Here is a 22723-nt window from a genome sequence, read left to right on the forward strand (position 1 = left end):
GTTGTAGCTTTGGGATCAACACTATAAAATGAAGGATGTCATACTACATTCACAAAGATACCAAAATATTTTATTTGATATGGAGAGAAAAGAAAATGTGTATTCTTCATAACTACATTTGAGTCTCATGTATTATCATTTTCAGCTATTGACATTAGAGATTCCTTTACATCTTCATCATTGTATTGATCAACGAGTCCTTATTGCACTCACTAGTTCTAAGCCAATGACTAAGGTATGAAACAGTTTACATTAAAATTTCATTAGTACTGAAATTCAATATAAAATTCATGTATAATTTTGATTGTAACATGTCAAGTTATAGAAGATTCTAGACTAATGGACTAGTGAGCATGTTAGGAAGACCTCATTATCTACACCATCTCCCACTTGTTGGAAATTAAAGACAATTAGGGATTTATTTTGTTCCCCTAGTTGGAAAGAGTATATATCTAATGATGTAAATTTTACACCTATATGGCATTATTAAGCATATGTTTTGTATAACTTTTTCTATGTATGTCATTTTTACATATATTTCATGTATGACATTATTAGACATATGCTTATGATGTTTATTATTGATAAATGAATTATATGATATTGTTAGACCTTATGGAATCAACTTTGATTTTTTGTTATCACATTGGTTTGATGCTTGTATTACTAGATTGTTTTATTGGATGCTAAGATTTGATGATTGTGAATTTTAAGATATAATATTTTGGAAAATCAAGAAATTTCATAATGCTTATTATCTTAGACCCATACAAATGTTTTTATATTTAAAGATCAATAGTTATCCATAGCTTACAAACTTTAGCACCTTTATGTTGGTTGAATTCTTTGTTGAAATTTGTGACTATGGCTACATGAATGGTTTGAATGTATGATTTTATCACATGTTCTAGATGTTTTTGCATGTGAATGGTTTTATGCCACTTTAATTTTATGCCTATAAAAAACACTATACAATGATGCTTCTTGTTATCTTTAATAAGACCCTATCTTGCGCAACATGCTAAAACCTCAATAATGATGTTTTTTTTGTTCATAGTTTGAATACCCATGTTTGTAGAGTTTGATTCTATTAGTTTGATTTTATTAATAGCCCCATGATATATTTTTAAATATTCCACATGTTTGGTTTTATATTCAACCAATCAACATATTTTCCTTTCAATTCTTCCACATTTGACATATCCATCTAACAATGAACTTATGATACTCCCATCAAGAAGTGCATGATTGCATGGTTTTATGGTGGATGTCCCTCTCTTTTTTAAATTCCAATTTTATTCCATCTACATGAGTAAGGGAGATCAATTCCATTTCTTTCAATTGTATTTAAAGGTCATTAAAGTTTTTTCAAACAATGTGATTAAATAAATATTATTCAACATTTACCTCTATCATCAAGGTTGATTCATTCCTCTTATTTTACCAAATAATTTGGATGAATCACCCATGGATCCTTACATTTCTTGAAGAAAATTTTCAAAGACTTTGCAACATGTCTTCTCTTCTTCCATATAGTTCATGTTCATTGAAGACATTTGGTCAAACAATATATATGCTTTGTATATTCTCACAACACCAATAGTCATGGTACAATGCTTACAAGATCCATAGTTGAAGAGAAGCTATTTGAAGCTTCTAGAACCATGGACCTATACTTAATTTAGTATTATTGCATCCATGTTACTTATGAAAGTGGAACTTTCACATAGATAAGTAGGGAAACCAAAATTGAAAGCCAAACTTAACATAGAAAAGTAAAGCAAGCCTCAACTATATTCTCATTAAACACTGTGAATTCAAATATCTTTGATGGGGCATATCTCAGAGCTCATGCAAGATATGGATGAGGTTTTAGTTCCTACAGGACCATGTTGTTGAGACTTATAATAACCTTGCTCACTTTTTGGATATCGCATTCTATTTTCATTCTACAATGCCATCTCGGGTGATGCTGAAACTTGCAATGTTGGCCAGTATAAAGTTGCCAACTACCAAATCTCTTTCATCTTTCATCGTGGGATCAAATTGTCTACTCCATTAGCTCTGAGTGGCTAGGTAAACCCTATCCCCAACCTCATCCTATCCCCTTCAATGCTCAAACATTATCCGACATGCCAAATCGAAATGTCCCTAAGGGTCACTAAATGCCACAGGGCTGAAATCTTTGATGGGGCCTATCTCAGAGCTCATATGAGATATGGATGAGATTCTAGTTCCTACAGGACTATTTTGCAAAGACCTACAATAACCTCTCTCACTTTTTGTAGATCACATTATGTTTTCATTCTACAACGCCATCTTGGGTGATGCTGAAACTTGCAGTGTTGGCGAGTATAGAGTTGCCAACTACCAAATCTCTATCATCTTTCATCGTGGGATCAAACTATCTACTCCATTAGCTTTGAGTAGTTGAGTAAACCCTATCCCCAACCTCTTCTTGTCCCCTTTGGTGCTCAAACATTCTCAGGCGCATTGAACCGAAATGTCCCTAAGGGTCACTAAATGCCACAGGGCTGCAATCTTTGACAGGGCATATCTTAGAGCTCGTGTGAGATATGAATGGGATTCTAGTTCCTACATGACCATGTTGCAGAGACCTACAATAAAATCTCTCACTTTTTGGAGATCACATTCCATTTTCATTCTATAATGCCATCTCGGGTGATGCTGAAACTTGTACTGTTGGCAAGTACAGAGTTGCCACCTACCAAATCTCTCTCATCTTTCATTGTGGGATCAAACTGTTTGCTCTATTAGCTCTAGGTGACTAGGTAAACCCTATCCCAAACCTCATATTGTCCCCTTCAATTCTCAAACATTCTCAGGCGCGCTGAACCAGAATGTCCCTAAGGGTCACTAAATGCCACAGGGCTGCAATCTTTGACGGGGCATATCTCAGAGCTTGTGTGAGATATGGATGATATTATAGTTCCTACAAGACCATGTTACAAATATTGAAAATAAAATTTCTCTCTTTTTTGAGATCACATTCTTTTTTCATTCTACAATGCCATCTCGGGTGATGCTAAAACTTGCAGTATTGGCAAGTACAGAGTTGCCACCTATCAAATCTCTCTCATCTTTCATCGTGGGATCAAACTGTCTGCTCCATTAGCTCCAGGTGGCTGGCTAAAACCTATCCCCAACCTCATCTTGTCCCCTTTAGTACTCAAACATTCTCAGGCGCACTGATCCAAAATGTCCCTAAGCGTCACTAAATGCCACAAGGCTGCAATCTTTGATGGGACATATCTCAGAGCTCATGCAAGATATGGATGAGATTCTAGTTCTTACAAGACCATGTTGCAGAGACCTACAATAACCTCTCTCACTTTTTGGAGATCACATTCTATTTTCATTCTACAATGCCATCTCGGGTGATGCTGAAACTTGTAGTGTTGGCGAGTACAAAGTTGCCAACAGCCAAATCTCTCTCATCTTTCATCGTGGGATCAAACTGTCTGCTCCATTAGCTTTAGGTGGCCAGGTAAACCCTATCCCCAACCTCTTCTTGTCCCCTTCAGTGCTTGAACATTCTTAGGCACGCTGAACTGAAATTTCCCTAAGGGTCACTAAATGCCACAAGGCTGCAATCTTTGACGAGGCATATCTCAAAGCTCGTACAAGATATGGATGAGATTCCAATTCCTATAGGACCGTGTTGCAAATACCTACAATAATGTCTCTCACTTTTTTGAGATCACATTCCATTTTCATTCTACAACACCATCTCGAGTGATGCTAAACCTTGCAGTGTTGGCCAATACAAAGTTGCCACCTGCCAAATCTCTCTCATCTTTCATTGTGGGATCAAACTGTCTACTCCATTAGCTCCAAGTGGCCAGCTAAACCCTATCCCCAACCTCATCTTTTCCCCTTCAGTGCTTGAACGTTCTCAGGCATGCTAAACTAGAATGTCCCTAAGGGTCACTAAATTCCACAGGGCTGCAATCGTTGACGGGGCATATCTTGGAGCTCGTGAAAGATATGGATGAGATTCTGGTTCCTACAGGACCATGTTGCAGAGACCTATAATAAAATCTCTCACTTTTTGGAGATCACATTATGTTTTCATTCTACAATGCCATCTCGGTTGATGCTGAAACTTGCAGTGTTGGCCAGTACAAAGTTACCACCTACCAAATCTCTCTCATCTTTCATCATGGGATCAAACTGTCTGCTCCATTAGCTTTGGGTGGCCGAGTAACCCCTTTCCCCAACCTTGTCTTGTCCCCTTTAGTGCTTGAACGTTCTCAGGCGCGCTGAACCAGAATGTCCCTAAGGGTCACTAAATGCCACAGGGCTGCAATCTTTGACGGGGTATATCTCGAAGATCGTGCAAGATATGGATGAGATTCTAGTTCCTACAGGACCTTGTTGTAGAGACCTAAAATAACCTCTCTCACTTTTTGGAGATCATATTTCATTTTAATTCTACAATGCCATCTCAGGTGATGTTGAAACTTGCAGTGTTGGCTAGTACAAAGTTGCCACCTGCCAAATCTCTCTCATCTTTCGTCGTGGGATCAAACTGTCTACTCCATTAGCTCTAGGTGGCTGGGTAAATCCTATCCCCAACCTCATCTTTTCCCCTTTAGTCCTCAAACATTCTCAGGCATGTTGAACCAGAATGTCCCTAAGGGTCACTAAATGCCACAGGGCTGCAATCTTTGACAAGGCATATCTCAAAGCTCGTGTGAGATATGGATGACATTCCAATTCCTACAGGACCATGTTTTAGAGACCTACAATAACCTCTCTCACTTTTTGGAGATCACGTTTTATTTTCATTCTACAATGCCATCTCAGGTGATGTTGAAACTTGCAGTGTGTTGTGGAAGGATCTTAATTATATTGTTGGAAAGCATATCTAGCATGTCATTTTTGGAAAGACAAATCACAGAACTTGGTAAATGTTTCATAAGTTAATGAAATCTGTTACTACCAGATTATGTAAACTTATGATTATATGATCTCCAAGAGTTTGGTTATGTTCTTTAGTGCACCTTGGATGCAAGGTAGTGTGTAGCTTCTACTCCCTCTTTGTGAGTAATGTTAGTCACTTTGTATATGTAAATTGGTTTTCAATTGGGTATTTTATTTTCAACCTTACTGGTGATGAAGGATTAGCTTGAATCAGCTTGTAACTATCTAGCCACCAAATTTTCTGCGATTCCATCAAATGTGGATTTTGTTAGTATTTATTTATTTATTTTTATTTTTTGTGCTCTTGACCTTTGAGGATTTGAATTTAAACTTGTGCACTTTGGTTTTTGAAATTTTATGTTCTTGAGGTGGCTAGGAGGTATGTTTTATGTTGCTAGTTATGTGTTGTGATGTTCTCTATCATGTTCAATGTGGAACATTGATAGAATGTATAAGGGAGTAGATTGTGAAGAACATACCATTCTCCTTTTTGTAATACACTATTTATTAGGTTTTAATTAAACTCACTTCTAAATCCTATCTTCCACTTGGACCCATTCCTCTTTTGGCAATCCCTAAGATTGCTAATTCGTATTAATTCGAGTAGAGACAAGATGAACTAGATTAATACAGTGACCTATAGATTGAAGGAGGATGGTTAAGAAATGGTCTACCGGAGATCAGCCAAGGATAAGGATAGCATAGTAAGAAAATGATTATTTATCTAGTGGATATAAGTCTTTTATATAACAAACCATTTATATGCATAGTAAAAGAACTGAATATAGATTTGAGACATATTGATCACTTGCAGTCTGATCATCTTCATAAGTATGCAACTTTTGTTTCACTATTTAATGCAGGTTTATTGAACTTTCTTTATGAGGTCATTTATAGATGGAATGTTCAAAGGTTGAGTTCCTATGGGCTATCAATACTTTGACTATACTTTAAGTCAACGATTATCAATATGGGAAAAAATAGAACTCGTTGTATTTTGAAGTACTGAGAAGATGGCCTTGCCCTTCCCCATGAGTTTCAAAAATGGGAGACATTAGGTAAGAGAGTGAAAATGTTACTATTGCTTCAATGCACATGACACAATTGGAAATGCAAATTTTGATGGTAATCATTTTGTGATAAGGGAGAGACTAGGGATGATCATTGTTACTATCTCTTTAGTAGTGGATTTTTGTTTTCTCTTGAATTTTGTGGTGGGGGATCAGTGGTAAGTCTCCGTGGATATTCCTTCTTATGATGTTAGTGACAAGTGTTGCTCTTTGAAAACACTTGTACAATCTTTTTTAAATTATTAGATAAAAATAGAGAATTGTAAGTATTAAACATGATTAGCCTTTAGTTCCTAGAAGATCTTTATTTCCCCATCAATGCATTTAGAAAGTTAAGTTTTAAGAAGATCATAAATAGAAAAAATTAGAGTAGCGATTTAAACATTTATATTGATTGGAAACATGCGAGTCTTGAGTTTCCTCTGCCTTTTAAAGAACATTCCTTAGCTAGCACACCTAATTCCACATTCCATAAGAGTGTCATTTTGCTAAAGATTTAGGAAACCAACTGATCTAAGATAAAGCTTCCCGGTCAATAATAATCTAACCTATTGAGGTACATAATACTTCTCAATTAAACTTGTGTTAATACAGTATTAATTTTGCAATTAACTACAATTTCAGTATCTCTGTATAGGGGGTGACTGAGAAAACCATTTGAGTTTCAATTTGAAAATATATTTGTAAGGATCTCGAGCAAGGTTCACAACTTCAATGATTAATACATTCATTTAGACTAGAACCTCACTACAAAAAAATAATATATAAAAAAGGTAGTGAATAACATCATGTCTAGACCCAAATCAACCAATGAAAGTCAAATCAGCATAATGTGGAACAATAATATATGCATTGAGTGGGTTGTCATAAAAAAGCTTTAGAATAAAATTCATGTCTAGAATTAAAAGACCTTAAAGAACATTTATGCTTGTAACACAAATGGCCATTCAAAACTGAATATGATTCCAATATGTGAAATAGCATTACAAGAACTTGTAATGCTCTTGTGAACATCATGTTAATTCTTGTAAGAATCCCTAAGATTCTTTTTATACTCAAAATTTTGTTGAAATTGAATTAATTTTTATCCTATTGGTTAATTGGCTTAGGGTGATATATGCTTCTTGGATGGAATAATGAGTTCGTGATTAACTCTGTATTAAGATTCATAGCATCTTCTAGTTATTTGCAAAGGAAATTTATAAATTAAGCTAATGTCATATGGCTTTCTTGAGAAAGATGTCTGTGTTCTTATTGATGGGTACTAATGATTGTCCACATTTAGTTCTTCAATATCCTATTTGACAAGCTTTCCATAGACATTTCTTTGCCATACTAAGCATTTTTGAAAACATATTTGAGTAGAAGCACTATAGTAGATACTATATGACGTTTTAACAAATAAAGTAATGGGTAAAGACTATTATTTCCAAGGTATTATGTCATAGTATTTTAATTGTAATGATCTTAGACTAATGATATTCTTGAAGGTAACTTTGACATGCAACAAGAAAGACAACCTACAGCCAAGGCTATATTGTGCCTACAACCAAAGCCATAAATGCTCACAGCCAAAGCCACTAGTGCACATAGCCAAAGCCATGGATGCTTATAGCCAAAGTTATGAGTGTTCGCAGCCAAAGCCATGAGTACATGAAGTTGATGATCACAATTGTTTACAACTATTCACCAGAAACAACTTCTTTGCAATTTTTGAGAAATACTAATAAAGGAAAAAAGAACATCTACTAGTTGGTAGACATAATGGCAACTCTCTAGCAAATGAATTTAATTTCATACATGCACATATCTGATTTAATGTCATACACGAATATATCTAATTTAACATCATAAATGAACAAACATATAATATAAAATGATAACCAATAATGTCATACATCAAATATAGAATGTCATATGTACATCAAATGTATGTCAAATATCTCTCTCTAATGCCTATATATACATGGGGAAGGAAACAAGTCTCTCTCTCTATGTGTGTGTGTGTGTGTGTGTGTGTGTGTGTGTGTGTGTGTGTGTGTGTGTGTGTGTGTGTGTGTGTGTGTTTGTGTGTGTGTATGTGTGTGTGTTGAATATCTCAACTACATTTTTTTCCTTCCCATGAGGGGAAGGAAACAAGTCTCTCAACATCCTATATCGTCGTGTGGAGGGAGACAGTGGAGATGACGGGGCCCTCCTAACACGCTCACTTGACCTCTTGTTGAGGCTCTTCTCCAGGTCCAACTGATACAAAGAAAGTAGATATGAATCAATATTTATTATACGTTGAAATCAAATATATGTACACACAAAATCAATTATTTTCTTACCGCCAACAAATAGTCACTCTGTAAGTCCACCTCAAATGCTCGTGGATGATCAGGCGTGACAAGACCCTCCAACAATTCAATAAATATAATCACTTATAAAAAAATTAGAAATTTTGAGATTAAATATTATAAATTAAAACTAAAATGAAGAGAATTCTTTCATGCCTCCATCAGTGGCTATGAGCTAGCCACAGCTGCAGCCACTCCACTATCAACAGACTATCACAGATGAGCAGGTGTGTTCGACATCATGAGCTGCATGCCATACAATACATGTTATATCTAACATGAAATATGGAATAAATATAATCAAATGAATTAAATTAACATGAAACAACTATACTTGTGTGAAGCTCGTATGATGTCTCTGCTCTGTGTTTGTGGTAAAGGTTGAGGGTCATGTGGAGAACTGATGCACATGCATAATTTTGTTTTGTCAATCCTTAATATAATTACGTGATAAATATATTTATTAATTAAAATGATTAAATTGATACATACTTCAGGACTCATCGAAGGGACAAAAAATGGGCCTGGAGGATCGCTGCTAGGCCCAACAACACTTTGACCCTAAATTTTGAACAATGTCAATAAATGCTAATTAATTAATCATTCACGATAGATATTAAATGTGATCAAATTAGTAATTTACGTGGGTGTCAATGCCAAATGTCTCATTCAAGAACTGATCGGTGACAAGCCCATCATCCGCACCATCTCCGGCATGAGTGTCAAATGTGATTAGGGATCTGCATGAAGTGCACATGTGACCATGACACATAGAAGGCTCCCCCTCAAATAATGGGCTTGTGGAATGGATGAGGGTCTACGTCAAAGCATTAGTGGTCCCTAGAGTGCTGGCCTCTACATGTTCCTTCACAACTAAAGGAATAATCACATGCTCATACTGTGGATGGACCACAGGTGCCCTAACTACATTAGGGTCACGATGTGCTCCTGGCCTCTCAAATGATGACCCCCCACCTCTACCCTGGGAGTCTAACATATCAAAATAATTGGGGATCTCCCTAAGGAAAAACTCACAATATAATTTCTTCAAAAAATACATGGGGACCTTGTGATTGTTGCAAGGAGGGGCATCAAAAACCATCCACCATCTATCCCAAAAATTATTTCTAATAGCATCGTGTATGCACCAATGGATGGGGAATAATTTAGTACCCTCTTTAACAATATTTTGCTCACCGGGTTTTCTAAATAATGCACATATACTACCTTTTGGTATTTTTTTTTTTTTTAACATCTTCATATGACAATTTATTTGCATAAAATCTTTTTTGTTCATCCCTCTTAGCCCGCCAAATATCTAACTGACCACTAACTAAGGCTATCTGAGTGTTAATGGATTCAAGGGATGATGCCAATTGAGCCCTCATTGGATTGGTTTGTCCGAATTCTTTCAACCGAGCAATGAGTCTTTCTAATTCAGTTTTGCTTCTCTCTATTTCATTTATTATATTTTCTTGTATGCCTAGCGGAGGTCTTGCAATTGGTTCAGGTTGTGGAATTTGTTGTTCTTCTTGAGGAGGGTTTTGATTTTTAGGTTCTTGAGGGTTTTGTGGATTTTCCAGTTGATTATGGACATTTCCTAATAAAAAATCAATTGAAATTCAACTAAATAAACAAATCTAAATGAAATTTGTAAAAAGCCTACAAAAGAATATCAAAAACAAATAAAACAATATGGAAAACATATTAAACAATGCAAAGTTAAGTTTATATCACTTACCTCGTTGTTGTGGGTGTGCTCGTTGTCTTGGATTTTGTCGGTGAGGAGGCATTTTGGCAAATGGTGGTGAAATTTCGCTGTCAAACCCACGTAGGCACTGTTGGAGAGCCAAAAAATAAAATAAAAATGATGGGCCGTGGGTCTGCAACTCATCATATAACTTTTTGTTCATCAGAATATAGCGCATACGCGCTATTGAAAATTAGGAAAAAAAAAAAAAAACTTGTCATCTTTTTGGCACCACAACTCGGTGCATATGCCCTATACCTCAATGAGTATATGAACACTTTAAGTTGGGCCAAAAATTGGGATGTAACATACCATTCCCCTTGTGTTTCATAATCCTCGATGAAATTAAAATTGTAATGAACATTATAAAGGAGTATTAAAATTGGGCCAAGATTTGGAATGTAACGTACCATTCCCCTTTGTGTTTCATTATCCTTGATGATCTCTAAAAATTAGACACTAAAATAATATTCCAAATACAAGATGTATATATAGCATCATGATATCATTCCTTTTCAAATTAGAGTCAAATCTAAGTTATGACAAAAAATCAAGGTCTATTTTTACTTCAGTACTTCTAGAAAGATGATTACATGGTATCATAAAATTAAACACACACTCACCTAAGTTCACTTTACTATACTTGAGGTCACGTCAGCATTACTTGAGTTGATCATGTTGTAAAATATTCTATTTCATATTCCTTTCATACTCATGTAGACACTCATAATATTTTTAGTTCAATTCTCATATTAATATCTCATATAAGAAAAATTTTAGTCTTCAATAACTGAGAGTAAGATAAGTATTCAAAACTATAATTCCTCAACTAACAAATTCTAGATCATGACTTGATCACATAATTTAAATCACTTATACATACCACCTAGCATATGATACTCATTAATGAATAGATCATCCTTGTAAACTTACAAATCACCTAAAAGAGGTTAGTAGATCCATTTTTCCCATTTACGTAACCTCAAACTTCACAATAAAATTTCATTATAATAATCATCCCATGATGGAAATATACTTCATCTCTAAACAATATAAACAACTCATTATGTAAAGTCAACATTGCATTTGTATTACACATGTATAGGAGTGTGTCGAATGGTAAAAACATGATATACTATGAAAGGTCATCATACATCTAATCAAGATCATAGAGGTTATGTTTAACATAGTACCACACTATATGTATCTCGATCTTCTAGCACTTGGACTACACGCCCACATGCAATTCCTGAGATGGGGTGTAGTTTGATACTTGTATGTTTTGTCTACCATATTCTAATTGGTGGCTTAGACTCTAACTTTGTATAACTCTTACATTTCCATAGAACTCTACCTTTCATACTGAAAAATATTTATATTTTTTGCTCAACCCATCCTTGGGTCATGGATTGATCATAAGCATTAGAAACAAATTTACATAGGGTTCAAATTGAGTAGCTCGTCATTTACCTATAAATATTTGGAAGTTTATCTTTTCTATTTGTGTGACCTAGGCTTTCATGCCCATCTTGTCAGTGTAATTTTTTCTAGGAAAAACTTAATCCAAAAAAAAGTTACATCTATAAATAAGCATTGATAGTTTCAATAATGCAAGCATATTTACTGCATACTGGAGCACAAAATGACCTTGGTATTTAATCAACATTAGAAACGATTATTATTCAAAATCATGGTTCACAATTTATTTATTTTTCCTTCAGTTCAAGTTCAAAATAGATAACAAAATATTACTACCAGTTCATAAGAACAAGAATATAATTGCATAAAGTAAATGCTAGGAACATTCAACTGAAAATAAATATTTAGTCACCATAAAGGTTTAGATAACATCTCATCAAGGTTGTGGCAACTAGTTTGTATTCTACAAGCCTCGACATTTGGACCCAATTTAAATCTCCTCATTCTCTACTGAGAATGGCCCTCCCTCTTGGGATAAGGAACATGTATTATTTTGGTCATGCCACCTAAGCATACTAGTGTTTAGAATGTTTGCTCTGCAATGGGTGGGCATGCTTGATTAACTAACCCTACTGACATCTTGTGATCAAATTAGGCAAGCAGGCCTCTAAACTACCTTGGCCAAGGATTTAGATGGGAAAATGAACAACCCTAATCACCACCACTTGACTTGCCAATCATGTCATTTTCCTTAGTTCAGATTCATCTTTATGATTTTGCAATTTATACATTTGTCATTTCATATGGACCACATCGTCATCTTAGCCCTTCTCGACTTTTTTGGATGATTCCCTGATGTGATTTTTTCAGCTTGGTTGTAAAATATCTAGTTACATAACATAAATATTTTTCAACATTACATTCTCAGTTTTCTCAAAAAAAAAGCGTTGCACCCAAGGTTTGAGCATTGAACCCAATACTCTAATACCATATGTAACATCCACTTTCTTAGGTCTTAATTAAGAACTATCATATTAAAGAAATACAATTACCACTTCATTTTTATAGGAAGATAATTATATTAGTTACGTTCAAGTGAATGTGATTCATGGTTATAGTTAGTTAAATGGAAATTTCATAACTAACAATTGAAACACCATCAATGAATTTATTATGAAAATTGAAATCTACATATCATGGAATTTGAAACCGAAATCAATCTAGCGTTTCTTCTGCAAACACCTAGGTCAGTCCACAAATACCACTATATCTAAATTAGATGACATTACCATCAAATATCACTATATCAATATCAAATGAAGATTACCATCAAATATCACTATATCAATTAGGGCATCACATACCATTGTATCAATTAGGGAATCTATCATCATTGGATCATTTAAGGCATCACATACCTCTATGTTAATTAGGCATCAATTACCATTGGATTGTTTAGGGAATTAGATACCACTATATCATTTGGGAATTAGATATCATTGTATCATTTAAGGAATCATATACCACTATATCATTTAGGAGCATTGATTATCTTTGTTTCATTCCTTTTCTTTCTATTGCTAACTATGGTAATAACATAAGATTATAAGATATGCTCATAATCATTATTCTTATAAATGAAAGATAGAAATAACATTCCTATAGATACATTCCATATTTAGTTGTAAGATCAATGGATCCAATTGGTTACAAATTATATTGATGAGAAATTTTGCTTTCTATAAAGGAAAATATCTAAAACAATGATATATAATAAATCCATTTTATCTTCTTACTTGAATAAACATTACAAAAGTAAAATACCTATTCCCATAAATGTTTGAATGCTTAACTTATCTTTATCTAATGCATGACCTAACATCTAATGGAGAGGGGAAACATTTTTAGGGGCTTAACCTCCCAACCACTGACCTTAAAGTTATCCCCACACTTTCTATATCTAGAAAGGCCCTCCCTTCTTAGAATATACTATGGAACACCTTGTCAGGCAATGAGCATCTTGATATCTAATCACAACACTAGACTTGACAATAGGAGAAAAAAATAAACATGATCATGCATGAGCTATTAAATGATTCTTTTTAAAATAATAATTAATTTTTATGACACGTCTAATGATGTTTCATGTTATTGCAGATTCCTTTCTCTCACCTCTTCACCCTTTTCCTTGGCTATATAGCTAGGTAAGTCCTAGGTGATTGAATCTCAAACAAACTAGCTCTTTTTTTTTTATCCTCAAATAATATAAGAATATTATATGTTTCCAACTTATCGCAATCGATGACTTTGAGAAATGTAATCTCTAAGGCTTGTAGAATAAATTTATCAATTGAATCCTACTTTCAATGGTATAAATAGAATATGATATCATGTCATGGATACTTGGATTTTATTTTCCACAAAAAACTCTAACTTAGAGAAGGTATATCCTATGTTATTAAGCAAGATAATTTGCATCATGATATAAGTTGTAGCTTACTACTATATAAATCAAAATGTTGTAGCAACTGGTAAGAAATTATAATGCAGTGTTTCCACTATTTGTTAATCACATAATCGTGTATAATCTAAAGGAAAGAATGGAGTATTTCTAGATGCTAATCAACATGCCTTAGAAAAGATCTTGAATTTCATTTTTAGTATGAATGTTGCTCACAATTTCAGAAGAACTTCTAAATAACTAGAAATCATGGATGGAATACAATGCAATGATTACTAGTTGATAGAGCTATTAGGTGCCATGTTAAACATGGTCAGTAATATGAGAAGTCGAGTGCTTGAAAATGGAAGTTAGATGCTTGAAAATATCGATGTCTTCTTCCACTCTTGACTTCTTAATAAAAAGAGATAATAATGTCTCTTTGGCTTGCAAGAAGCCATAACATAAAGAAGTGTCTTGGCTCTTGGATGCCAAATAAAAATGCCAAAGTGTTTCAATCAATTTTTGCAAGAAGAAATGAATGAATATGGAACAAGATTTCAAGTTTTAAATCAAGGATAATTATAATTTATATCTATCTACTTGCACACAGATATACTTTTAAGGTGGCATCATATTATTTATAAAAATAATATTATGGTGTCACTTTATTCCTATATCTATGTGTATGTACATAGGTATACATTATAATGATGTGGTGGATAAATCAATCAAAAAATATTTGAGGCACATATTATTTTTAATTAAATTAATTTATGTTTTAAATGTTTATTTAATAGCTTATACATGTCATATGTATGTATCCTATTATGCAGTCATTAGGTCCTCAACCATGGTGATTCATGATTCATACCCATTTTCCTAGTGATGGTGATGGTCCTGTGCCCAATTCTTTTATGACAATGCTTCCACCCCTTTGATGTGCTCCCTACAAAGAAATTCTCCATAGTTAAATCATATTACCATAACAAGTTATTATTCATAATGGCTAATTGCCTTTTGAATTCCATGAATTAATGATAAATAATTAACTAGCATGTTATCTTTATATGAAATTATAATGACTAACCATATTACCATTTTATAGGTTTATAACAAATTTAATTGTCAACTGACTTGATGTGAATCTCAATGACTAGATGAACATTTCAAATTGGGCAAAAAATTGGGATGTAACAATCTTCCTCCAAGAAAAAATACTTCAACTAGTGTTTTTTTTGTCATCCATACTATCTGCCCAATCTATATGCATGCAAAGTGAAATCACTTGATCTATCATACCATAATCCAAAATTAGGTGTACCCTTTATCCTCTTTTACATAATGTGATTACTTAGGATCATATTGAAATCTTGCTACTATCCCAACTATATTTTCTATATATCTAATATGGTGTGAGTCAAATATTGCAAACCTCCTTTTGCTCAACTATAGGTGTCTTATCTTTGCTAGATAACTTGTGACCACTTATCATAGGTGTACCAATATGGTTACAAATTTTTAAGCCAAATATTTTCAACAAGTCTTTCAAATACTTAGATTGTGATATGCAAATATCATCATTGTTTTGCACAATTTGTAAATCCAAGAAAAATTTCATCTCACCAATCATACTTATATCAAAATCACTCCATTTAATCAACAAATTTATCACTTTCTTCATCATTACCTCCAAATATTACGTTATCAAAAAATATTACAATGATCAACAATCCGTTCTCAATCTCTCCCAAATATAAGTTACTATCTACCATATGTTTAGAAATTCTCAATTTTGCTAAATATTTGTCCAACCTTGCATACTAGGTTCTATATGCTTGCTTTAGACCATACAATGCTTTCTTCAATTTGCATACCGATGTCTTTTTCTTCTATCAAAGGAAATCATTCAAGATACTCAATGTATGCTTCTTCTTCAAGTTCTCCATTAAAAAATGCTGACTTTAAATCCATCTGATAAACTTTAAACTTCTTTCTTGTTGCATAAGCCAAAAACATTCTTACTACTCCCATTATGGTAACATGGGAAAATATCTCTTCATAATCTATACCTTCTTGCTATGAATATCCTTTTCATAAAAACTTTGCTTTATTCCTCACAGCTTCACCTTCTTCATTCATCTTATTTATGAATATCCATTTAGTTCCTAAAACATTCTTGTCTTTAGGCCTAGGAACCAACATACATGTCTCATTCTTCACAATATCATCTAGTTCTTCATTCATTGCTTGATTCCAATGATCATCTTTGTATGCCTCATTTGCACTCTTAGGTTCAACTTTAGAAATGAAACATAATTTTTCATGTAGGTTTTTTTTTTTCATCACTCCTTTTTCTTTACTTATAATGATCTAATTAGTGGGGTGATTCTTTGATAAGTAGGAGATAAATTCCACAACAATTCAAATTGTGATATTGCTATCAGCATTTTAACTATGTGATTTTGAGTCAAACTCATTGACCCATTTTTTACGACTAGTGATCCCATATCTGATGAGAATAAATGAAACACTTATTAGTCATTGGATCTAGGCGATGCTCATAGGGGTGAAGCATCGAGACTTCCTAGGAGGTCACCCATCCTAGTACTACTCAAACTTGAGCATGCTTAACTATGAAGTTTCCTCCATGGTTAAACCCAAAGCTTGCAACTCCATTTACAAAACCTTCACCAATTTTTATGCCTTATGAACCATTCATTATAAAGCCCCTTAATCTCATCAATTGATAAGTAGGATATAATTTCCAGAGTAAGTCAAATTGTGATATTGTTGTTAGGATTTCACCTATGTGATTTTGAGTCAAACTTGTTGACCCATGTTTCATTAGTAGTGATTCAACATGAATCCATCTCTCATGAGAATAACTGGAACACTTATAACTCATTCAATCTAGGTGATGCTCACAAGGGTGAAGCATTGGAACTTCCTAGGAGGTCACCCATCCTAGTACTACTCTAGCCTGAACACACTTAAGTATGAAGTTTCCTCCATGGTTAAACCCAAATCTTGCAACCTCATTTTCAAAACCTTCACCAAGTATTATGCCTTATGAACCATTCATTAGAAATCCCATTAAGCTCATCAATTGATAAGTAGGAGATAATTTCCTCTTCTGTGGGAGTTGCTACTTCAACTCTCAATTTTTCTCTTGGTTCTAATCTCTATTCTTCTCTTTGTTCAACAATTTGAACATCATTTTGCAAGTCATTGTTAGTATCAAAGAAAACTTCAATATTCCCTCTAACAAGTTTAGGATTATCTTCTTCTTCATTAGAAATATAATCCAGCATTCTCTTTAACTCCAAACTTTTCATCCACTTTCACATTTGTAGACTCAACAATAGTCTTAGTTCTATGATTAAAACATATGTAAGATTTTATTTTCAATGAATAACCAAGGAACAAACCTTCATCACTTCTTGCATCAAACTTACCAATATCATTATCTCTATTTATGTAACAATTGCTTACAAAGATTTTGAAACACTCTAATTCATAAGGAGTTTTATTTGTACAATTTCTGACATGTACCCTATTCATGGTGTATATTGTTGTGTTAACTGCTTCCCTACAAAATGTCTTGGATACATCATTCTCAAACATCATTTCTCTTGCTACTTCAATTACAGATTTGGTCCTTCTTTCTCCAATCCCATTTTCTTCAGAAGTGATATTAATTTCTCTCGAAATAAACTCTTCATCTCTATCCAATCTTAAACATTTTATGTTTACACTAGATTTATTCTCAACACTATTCTTGAACCACTTGAACTTTTCAAATGCCTTAGATATTTTTTTAAGAAATGCTACCCACATCATTCTAGTGTAATCATCAACATAAATCATACAGTACCTTTCAACCTAGAATCCTCTTGTTTTGGTAGGACCACTCAAATTTGTATGAACAATCTCCAATTTCACCGTGGTAGTGAACTTCTTGCTAGGAAGAGAAACCTTCTTGTACTTAGCCATAATACAATTTTTGCAAATAAATTAGTAGGATTCATGATTCTAGGTAAATATCTAATTGAAAATGTACTACTAGCCATCACAATATTATCAAAGTTTATATGGAAAAATGTTCAATGTCATAGCTAACTATTATCCACTTTTGCAACCAAACAAGTCATCTCTGTAGTGTTCAATTAAAACACATTATCTCTAGATCTTGTACCTATTCCAATCAACTTACCATCTTTATCCTTGATAATGCAAGTCTTCTCTATGAATTACAAATGATAACCTTTATCAACCAATTGTCCAACACTCACTATGTTATGCTTTAATCCATCAACAAAATAAACATCATCATTGGTAGTCTTTCTATCAAGATCAATATTTTATATTCTTGTGATGTGACAAGCTACATAATTACCAACTCTAAAAATTCCTTCATCATGATTTCTAAACTTAACAAATTTATTCAAATCTCTAGTAATATGATGTGAACATCCACTATTTATAATCCAATTAGATTTCTTTTCAACTTGTAAAACTAGGGCTTTTTCTTCTCTAATTTCATTTTCAAAATTCTCTTCTTTTATAGCCACAAATCCTAATTCATCATGAATTTCACTCTAAACTCTTTCCTCAAACTCATCACCTCATTTGCATATAATCAATCTCTAGGTCTTCTAGGCTTGAAATTATTCTCCCTCTCTCTCTGTCTCTCTCTTTTGTCTCTTTCAGGACACTTAGAAGCATAATAACCAAATTCATTACAATTCCAACATTTAAAATTTTTTCTTACCATCTAGATATCTTCTTACAAGTAGGGCAATTCCTTCATCAATTATTCTATCCTCCTTAGTTTTGGGTTTACTACTGGTAGCATAGTCTCCATTGGTCCTAACACTTCTTAATAAAGAAAGAAAAATACTTAATGAACTAAAAGTTGTTTCCACTATGGATGATTCTTCAGATTGCTTCAAGCTTACTTTTGTTGCTTCCAATCTTCCAAGTAAATTCTCTCTAGTAAAATTCTTAGTGCAAGGTATCACTTGCTCAATCATCTGTGCTATCTAGATGAATGGTTGTGTCAATTTCTTCAAGATCTTCCATATAATCTCAACTTCATCTTTAGATCATTCAAAAGACTTAATTCTTGCAACAATATCAAATATTTTACCAACATAGCTTCTCATGGATTCATCTTACATTATTTTAGCATCTTGAAACAAACATACCCAATTCTATAGTCTGACTCTTTTAGCATGATTATCACCTTCAAAAGTAGATTCTAAAGCTTTCCAAATTTCATGAGATGTTCCTAAGGATTTTATCTAACTATATTTGTTCTTGAGAAGAGTTGATAATAATGCTTCTCTGGTGAGCATATTACACATAAACAAATATATTTTAGCTTCACTGCAATTCTCAAGTTTTCTTTCTTCCACAATCTTCTCTTCATTCTTTGTGATCAACCAATATCCTTAACCCGTACATAAAAAATGAGTCTTCATCTTTTCCTTTTGACTATCATAGTTAGCTCCATCAAATTAACAACCTTCTTTTCTAAAGTGACCCACCATTGATCTCCCAAAGTTGTTAATCTTTTTCTTCAAGGACCTAATGCTCTGATACCAGTTGTTAGAAAGTAAAGTCTACCAATGAAGTACATTCAATACATATTAGGAGTCAATGAAGTAAATTCAATACATATTAGGAGTCAATGAAGTACATTCAATACATATTAGTCTCTATTAGGAGACTTTGAATCCATGGTAGGAGATTCCAATCCTGTTAGGAGTTGTAGAAGGAAAATGGACCCACTTTCCAAACAACTTCAGGGGATAGACCACTAAACTCATTGTCCAATTGGTCTCTATAATACTCCTTGTAGAATAATAGAAATGTATAGATCCTTCTTTTTCCTTGATTGACCAAACCTTTTCTGATCTTGATATCAAATCAACAACTTCACATCTACTAACTTGGATTACTTACTCGCATTTAATAAATACATCACATGCAACACACTTAAATGAATACAACATTACACTTCTTCACAAGGAAAATAACCTTCCTCTATACCATATCCTTAAAAAAATTCCTTTAGTTTTCCTTGAGGCTTTCCAAATTTATTATAATATTACATCTTTTCACAATTATAAATTACTATTGACTCACAATCTTTACAAATTTTCACACATGTGGTCGCAAAACTTGCGCACTCACTCACATCATCCTCAAGCTATCTACAGTCATTTCCTAATTGTTCTTATCATGATTCTATCTTAGTAATGAGATACAAATCAATCAATAGAAACCACTTATCAAGTACTCTATTTGCTTACTATCTTTTGTACATCAAGCATCCCTTCTACATGTCTTTGACTCTTTGTATGCACACTTATCCACATAATTAGGATACAATTTAGAACACATCCTCAACTATGCTTGACCATATCATTAATACATAGTCTGTATGACCTTATTCTCTATTTTCTACTCTGCTAGTCTTTATAGAAACAATGCTATGTTGACATCAATGACAAAGATAGTCATGAATGCAACATGTCAATCATACTAAAAATCTCTCCAAGTGTTCTAGAAATGCTTATTATACTCCCCCAAAGGAATACCATCAACATTCATGCTAACAAGAGGATCATGTCAACCATCATAATCCCATAGATCAATAGGGTTTGAAGGTGGGTTAGGAAGAGACCAAATATCTTCTTCATTCTTTTCTTTCTCTTCTTCCTTTTTCCTAAATGATGAAATTGCAAGCGCCAACCAAGGAAACCATTTGTCATTAGTAGCAAAGGGCTTCCCAATATTAGTAGAAGGAGAAATAGGAGTAGAAAGATGTGACACACCAAACCCATACTGAAGAGGAGAGGTGGAGCAATGGTGTCACCCATCCCAACCTCCACCAAAAGAGTGATAAGGGGCCTTTGAAGGTGAAATTTGAAAGCGGTGTGTAGAGGAGTTGCAATCATGATGACATCCACATAGAGGCAAAGTGTGGTTATAAGAGGAATCAAATGATGACACTTGTACCACCATACATGGGACATTTCCCCAATTCTCAAAGAGCTTATGAAGGTGGACCACCTCCAGATCCACTATATTAGCTAGAACTTGAATATGTAACATAACATTGTTACAAATACATGCTTTAGGGCACATAGTATAGGACTAGGAAAAGAGTGAGAATGCATAATAAGAGAGAACCACAAATCTCATAAACTATGCAAACAATCCTAGTATACCATAAAATCAATTTGAAATAAAAAAGATTAAACACAAAAGACCCCCTTCAAGTTTAGCTCCTATGATCTCCTTTCTTCTCCATATTATTGAATTTGATGTAGCTCTTGATCTTGAAAAAATATATCTATAAAATTGATAGCAAGATGACAATAAAATGATAGAAAAATGACAAGATGATATTGAGAATACGAGGAGAAACAAATGCACAATGACTCGATTTATAGTATTTGAGAGCTAAAATGCAAAATTAGAAAATGTGCAATTAGAAATTTACCATTGTTAAATTGCACAATTTAGAAAATTGTCACAATTAAAAGATTTAAATTGGAAAATGTGTCATAAAATGGTGCACTATGAAAACTTGTAAGAGATGCGCATAGAAACATGTAAAAATATTTGGCAGAAGAAGTGCAAAATGAAAGGGAAGGTGTAAGAAAAGGAATGGAAAGTGTAAGAGTTAGAAAGTGGAACATGTAAGAGTGGAAGCTAGAAAATAGGAAAGTGGAAGAATAGTTAGTGGGAAATTGTAGGAGTTCAAATTTTTGAATTAAAAATCTCATAAATTCCTTAAAAATAGAAATAAGAATTAGGGAATTAAAATAATCTCCAAATTTATGAGAAATGCAACAATTAATTAATAAAGATTAATTAATTGTGAGAGTTAGAAAAGAAGAAAAATTAATAACATGGGATGAAATTAAATGATTAAGATAGGAGTAAACAATGGGTTATGACCCTATAGGGAACATTAACAAATTGATTGGTCAAAATGATTAAATGAGTGCACAATAACCCTATTGAAGGATCACGATGACAATGTCGATAAATGACATGACATTGGAAATGATCAAGGACATGATCGAATTGATGAAATAAATTACGCTAGATTGATTGACACAAAATGATGACCTATCAAGGACACATGACAAGAATTGATGAAATATGACATTTAACAAATATTATAAATGACATAGGTTGATTGAAATTAACTGATATGGTAATGCTATTGAATTGATCAAATAAGGACACAATTAGACATTAAAGGACTCAACAATGTTAGAGAACATATTGATAACAAATGACAACAAGGCACTGAGGAACATGACAAGGCCAGAGATCAAATTGATAAAATGATGACATGCCTAGGACACATGACACAAATTAGCAATTTTGATAAGGCACTAAAGGATGTAATAATGCCTCAAGGATTAATGATGATGATTGATTAGGTTTGATTTTATACGATTTCGATGATATTGAAATGGGTTTGATTCAATTTCAAAATATTTAAATTAGATGTGAATTGGTTTAGAGATGGTTTGAAGTTGACTAAAAAGAGGGTTACAAATGATGAAAAACATGCCAAAAGATATTTAGAGAGCATTGTAAAAAGTTTGAATAATGATTGAGCTGGTCAAAAGATTGAAGTTAGTGAATTGAGAAAATGAGATAAGTTAGCATGTAAAGGTGAAAGAAAGAGCAAGCACAAACCATTTTTGAGCATCTTCATTTTTCC

This window comes from Cupressus sempervirens, chromosome 5 (genome assembly GCF_028749045.1).
Source record: "Cupressus sempervirens isolate cs-2001-9-10 chromosome 5, ASM2874904v1, whole genome shotgun sequence".
Classification (NCBI taxonomy): Eukaryota; Viridiplantae; Streptophyta; class Pinopsida; order Cupressales; family Cupressaceae; genus Cupressus; species Cupressus sempervirens.